Here is a 6,016-nt window from a genome sequence, read left to right on the forward strand (position 1 = left end):
AAAAATCCGATAGACTTTTTGGAGGGAGGGTCCCATTGGCGTGCATCCAGTAGGAATTGAACCTACGAATTCGCCAATTATGAGTTGGGCGCTTTAACCATTCAGCCATGGATGCTTAGCGGGAATCCTCGTACATGGTGAATAACCAAATTCCAATTGAAGTGAAATCTTTCGGATAAATCAATGCAATTAGGAGGATTCGATGAAAGGACATCAATTCAAATCCTGGATTTTCGAATTGAGAGAGATATTGAGAGAAATCAAGAATTCTCGCTATTTCTTAGATTCATGGACCCAATTCAATTCAGCGGGATTTTTCATTCATATTTTTTTCCATCAAGAGAGTTTTATAAAACTCTTGGACTCCCGAATTTGGAGTATCCTACTTTCACGCAATTCACAGGGTTCAACAAGCAATCGATATTTCACGATCAAGTATGTAGTACTCTTTGTAGTAGCGGTCCTTATATATCGTATTAACAATCGAAAAATGGTCGAAAGAAAAAATCCCTATTTGACAAGGCTTCTTCCTATACCTATGAATTCCATTGGACCCAAAAATGATACATTGGAAGAATCATCTGAGTCTTCCAATATCAATAGGTTGATTGTTCCGCTCCTGTATCTTCCAAAAGGAAAAAAGATCTCTGAGAGTTCTTTCCTGGATCCGAAAGAGAGTACTCGGGTTCTCCCAATAACTAAAAAGTATATCATGCCTGAATTTAACTGGGATTCGCGGTGGTGGAGGAACTGGATAGGAAAAAAGAGCGATTCTAGTTGTAAGATATCTAATGAAACCATCGCTGGAATTGAGATCTCATTCAAAGAGAAAGATATCAAATATCTGGAGTTCCTTTTTGTATATTATATGGATGATCCGATCCGTAAGGACCATGATTGGGAATTTTTTGATCGTCTTTCCCCGAGAAAGAGGCGAAACATAATCAACTTGAATTCGGGACAGCTATTCGAAATCTTAGTGAAAGACTGGATTTATTATCTCATGTTTGCTTTTCGTGAAAAAATACCAAAGGAAGTGGAGGGTTTCTTCAAACAACAAGGGACTGGGTCAATTATTCAATCAAATGATATTGAGCATGTTTCGCATCTCTTCTTGAGAAACAAGCGGGCTATTTCTTTGCAAAATTGTGCTCAATTTCATATGTGGCAATTCCGTCAAGATCTCTTCGTTAGTTGGGGGAAGAGTCCGCACGAATCGGATTTTTTGAGGAACATGTCACGAGAGAATTGGATTTGGTTAGACAATGTGTGGTTGGGAAACAAGGATCGGTTTTTTAGCAAGGTACGGAATGTATCATCAAATCTTCAATATGATTCCACGAGATCTAGTTTCATTCAAGTAACGGATTCTAGCCAATTGAAAGGATCTTCTGATCAATCCAAGGATTCTTTCGATTCCATTAGGAATGAGGATTCGAAATATCACACATTGATCAATCAAAGAGAGATTCAACAACTAAAAGAAAGATCGATTCTTTGTTGGGATCCTTCCTTTCTTCAAACGGAACGAACAGAGATAGAATCAGAGCGATTCCTTAAAATCCTTTCTGGATATTCCTCAATGTGCCGACTATTCATGGAACGTGAGAAGCAGATGAATAATCATCTGCTTCCGGAAGAAATCGAAGAATTTTTTGGGAATCCTGCAAGAGCCACTCGTTCTTTTTTCTCTGACAGATGGTCAGAACTTCATCTGGGTTCGAATCCTACTGATAGGTCTACTAGAGATCAGAAATTGTTGAAAAAAGAACAAAAGAAACATCTTGCTTTTTCCAGGCGATCGGAAAAGAAAGAAATAGTGAATTTATTCAAGATAATTATGTACTTACAAAATACCGTCTCAATTCATCCTATTTCATCCTATCGAGGATGTGATATGGTTCCAAAGGGTGAACTGGACAGTTCCAATAAGATTTCATTCTTGAACAAAAATCCATTTTGGGGTTTATTTCATCTATTCCATGACCGGAACAGGGGGAGATACACGTTACACCACGATTTTGAATCAGAAGATATATTTCAAGAAATGGCAGATCTATTCACTCTATCAATAACCGAGCCGGATCTGGTGTATCATAAGGAATTTGATTTTTCTATGGATTCCTCCGGATTGGATCAAAAACATTTCTTGAATGAGTTATTGAACTCCAGGGATGAATCGAAAAAGCACTCTTTATTGGTTCTACCTCCTCTTTTTTATGAAGAGAATGAATCTTTTTATCGAAGGATCATAAAAAAATGGGTCCAGACCTCTTGCGGAAATAATGTGGAAGATCCAAAACCTAAAATAGTTGTATTTGCTAGCAACAACATAATGGAGGCAGTCAATCAATATAGATTGATCCGAAATCTGATTCAAATCCAATATAGCACCCATGGTTACATAAGAAATGTATTGAATCGATTCAATTGCAACTTCGAATATGGAATTCAAAGGTATCAAATAGGAAATGATACTCTGAATCATCGAACTAGAATGAAATACACGATCAACCAACATTTATCAAATTTGAAAAAGAGTCAGAAGAAGTGGTTCGATCCTCTTATTTTGATTTCTCGAACGGAGAGATCTATGAATTGGGATCCTAATGTATATAGATACAAATGGTCCAATGGGAGCAAGAATTTCCAGGAACATTTGGACTATTTCATTTCTGAGCAGAATAGCCGTTTTCAAGTAGTGTTCGATCGATTACATATTAATCAATATTCGATTGATTGGTCTGAGGTTATCGACAAAAAAGATTTGTCTAAGTCACTTTGTTTATTTTTGTCCAAGTTACTTCTTTTTTTGCCCAAGTTTCTTCTCTTTTTGTCTAACTCACTTCCTTCTTTTTTATTTGTGAGTTTTGGGGGTATCCCCATTCATAGGTCCGAGATCCACATCTATGAATTGAAAGGTCCGAATGATCCACTCTGTAATCAGTTATTAGAATCAATAGGTCTTCAAATCTTTCATTTGAAAAAAAGGAAACCCTTATTATTGGATGACCAAGATACTTCCCAAAAATCGAAATTCTTGATCAATGGAGGAACAATATCACCATTTTTGTTCAATAAGATACCAAAGTGGATGATTGACTCATTCCATACTAGAAAGAATCGCAGGAAATCTTTTGATAACACAGATTCCTATTTCTCAATGATATCCCACGATCCAGACAATTGGCTGAATCCCGTGAAACCATTTCATAGAAGTTCATTGATATACTATTTTTATAAAGCAAATCGACTTCGATTCTTGAATAATCAATATCACTTCTGCTTCTATTGTAACAAAAGATTCCCTTTTTATGTGGAAAAGGCCCGTATCAATAATTATGATTTTACGTATGGACAATTCCTCAAAATCTTGTTCATTCGCAACAAAATCTTTTCTTTTTGCGATGGTCAAAAAAAACATGCTTTTTTGAAGAGAGATACTATTTCACCAATCGAGTTACAGGTATCTAACATATTGATACCTAACGATTTTCCGCAAAGTGGCGACGAAGGGTATAACTTCTACAAATCTTTCCATTTTCCAATTCGATACGATCCATTCGTTCGTGGAGCTATTTACTCGATCGCAGACATTTCTGGAACACCTCTAACAGAGGGACAAATAGTCCATTTTGAAAAAACTTATTGTCAACCTCTTTCAGATATGAATATACCTGATTCAGAAGGGAAGAACTTGTATCAGTATCTCAATTTCAATTCAAACATGGGTTGGATTCACACTCCATGTTCTGAGAAATATTTACCATCCGAAAAAAGGAAAAAACGGAGTTCTTGTCTACAAAAATGCCTTGAGAAAGGTCAGATGTATAGAACCTTTCAACAAGATAGTGTTTTTTCAACTCTCTCAAAATGGAATCTATTCCAAACATATATACCATGGTTCCTTACCTCGACGGGGTACAAATATCTAAATTTCATATTTTTAGATACTTTTTCAGACCTATTGCCGATACTAAGTAGCAGCCAAAAATTTGTATCCATTTTTCATGATATTATGCATGGGTCAGATATATTATGGCGAATTCGTCAGATTCCATTGTGTCTTCCACAATGGAATCTGATAAGTGAGATTCCGGGTAATTGTTTCCATAATCTTCTTCTGTCCGAAGAAATGACTCATCGAAATAATGAGTTACTATTGATATCGACACATCTGAGATCGCTAAATGTTCAGGAGTTCTTCTATTCAATCCTTTTCCTTCTCCTTGTTGCTGGATATCTCGTTCGTACACATCTTCTCTTTGTTTCTCGAGTCTATAGTGAGTTACAGACAGAGTTCGAAAAGGTAAAATCTTTGATGATTCCATCATACATGATTGAGTTGCGAAAACTTCTGGATAGGTATCCTACATCTGAACTGAATTCTTTCTGGTTAAAGAATATCTTTCTAGTTGCTCTGGAACAATTAGGAGATTCTCTAGAAGAAATACGGAGTTTTGCTTTTGGTAGCAACATGCTATGGGGTGGTGGTCCCGCTTATGGGGTCAAATCCATACGTTCTAAGAATAAATATTGGAATCTCATCGATCTCATAAGTATTATACCAAATCCCATCAATCGAATCGCTTTTTCGAGAAATACGAGACATCTAAGTCATCCAAGTAAAGCAATCTATTCCTTGATAAGAAAAATAAAAAACGTGAATGGTGATTGGATTGATGATCAAATAGAATCCTGGGTCTCGAACACTGATTCGATTGATGATAAAGAAAAAGAATTCTTGGTTCAGTTTTCTACCTTAACAACAGAAAAAAGGATTGATCAAATTCTATTGAGTCTTACTCATAGTGATCTTTTATCAAAGAATAACTCTGGTTATCAAATAAGTGAACAACCGGGAGCAATTTACTTACGATACTTAGTTGACATTCAAAAAAAGTATCTAATGATTTATGAATTCAATACATCCTGTTTAGTAGAAAGACGTATATTCCTTGCTAATTATCAGACAATTACTTATTCACACACCTTGTGGGGGGCTAATAGTTTGCATTTCCCATCTCATGGAAAACCCTTTTCGCTCCGCTTAGCCCTACCTCCCCCTAGTAGGGGTATTTTAGTGATAGGTTCTATAGGAACTGGACGATCCTATTTGGTCAAATACCTAGCGACAAACTCCTATGTTCCTTTCATTACAGTATTTCTGAACAAGTTCCTGGATAACAAGCCTAAGGGTTTTCTTATTGATAATAGTGACTATATTGATGATAGTGACGATATTGATGATAGTGACGATATTGATGATAGTGACGATAGTGACGATATCGACCGTGACCTTGATATGGAGCTGGAGCTTCTAACTATGATGAATACGCTAACTATGGATATGATGCCAGAAATAGACCGATTTTATATCACCTTTCACTTCGAATTAGCAAAAGCAATGTCTCCTTGCATAATATGGATTCCTAACATTCATGATCTGGATGTGACTGAGTCGAATTACTTATCCCTCGGTCTTTTAGTGAACTATCTCTCCAGGGATTGTGAAAGATGTTCCACTAGAAATATTCTTGTTATTGCTTCGACTCATATTCCCCAAAAAGTAGATCCAGCTCTAATAGCTCCGAATAAATTCAATACATGCATTAAGATACGAAGGCTTCTTATTCCACAACAACGAAAACACTTTTTCACTCTTTCATATACTAGGGGATTTCACTTGGAAAAGAAAATGTCCCATACTAATGGATTCGGGTCCACGACGATGGGTTCAAATGTACGAGATCTTGTAGCACTTAACAATGAGGCCCTATCGATTAGTATTATACAAAAAAAATCCATCATAGACACTAATATAATTAGTTCTGTTCTTCATAGACAAACTTGGGATTTCCGATCTCAGGTAAGATCGGTTCAGGATCATGGGATCCTTTTCTATCAGATAGGAAGGGCTGTTTCACAAAATGTACTTCTAAGTAATTGCTCCATAGATCCTATATCTATCTATATGAAGAAGAAATCATGTGACGGGGGGGATTCTTATTTGTAC

General features: G+C 36.3%; 1 non-coding gene across 1 annotated transcript; it reads right to left on the reverse strand.

The window, feature by feature from the left end:
* Window positions 1-41: 41 nt before the first annotated feature.
* On the reverse strand, window positions 42-115 carry TRNAM-CAU (transfer RNA methionine (anticodon CAU)). The gene has a single exon. It is a non-coding gene; the product is annotated as a tRNA-Met (tRNA).
* Between the last annotated feature and the right edge of the window lie 5,901 nt (window positions 116-6,016).

This window comes from Vigna unguiculata, unplaced genomic scaffold, assembly GCF_037176805.1.
Source record: "Vigna unguiculata cultivar grain cowpea cultivar isolate G323 ecotype 2 unplaced genomic scaffold, ASM3717680v1 ptg000426l, whole genome shotgun sequence".
NCBI lineage: Eukaryota > Viridiplantae > Streptophyta > Magnoliopsida > Fabales > Fabaceae > Vigna > Vigna unguiculata.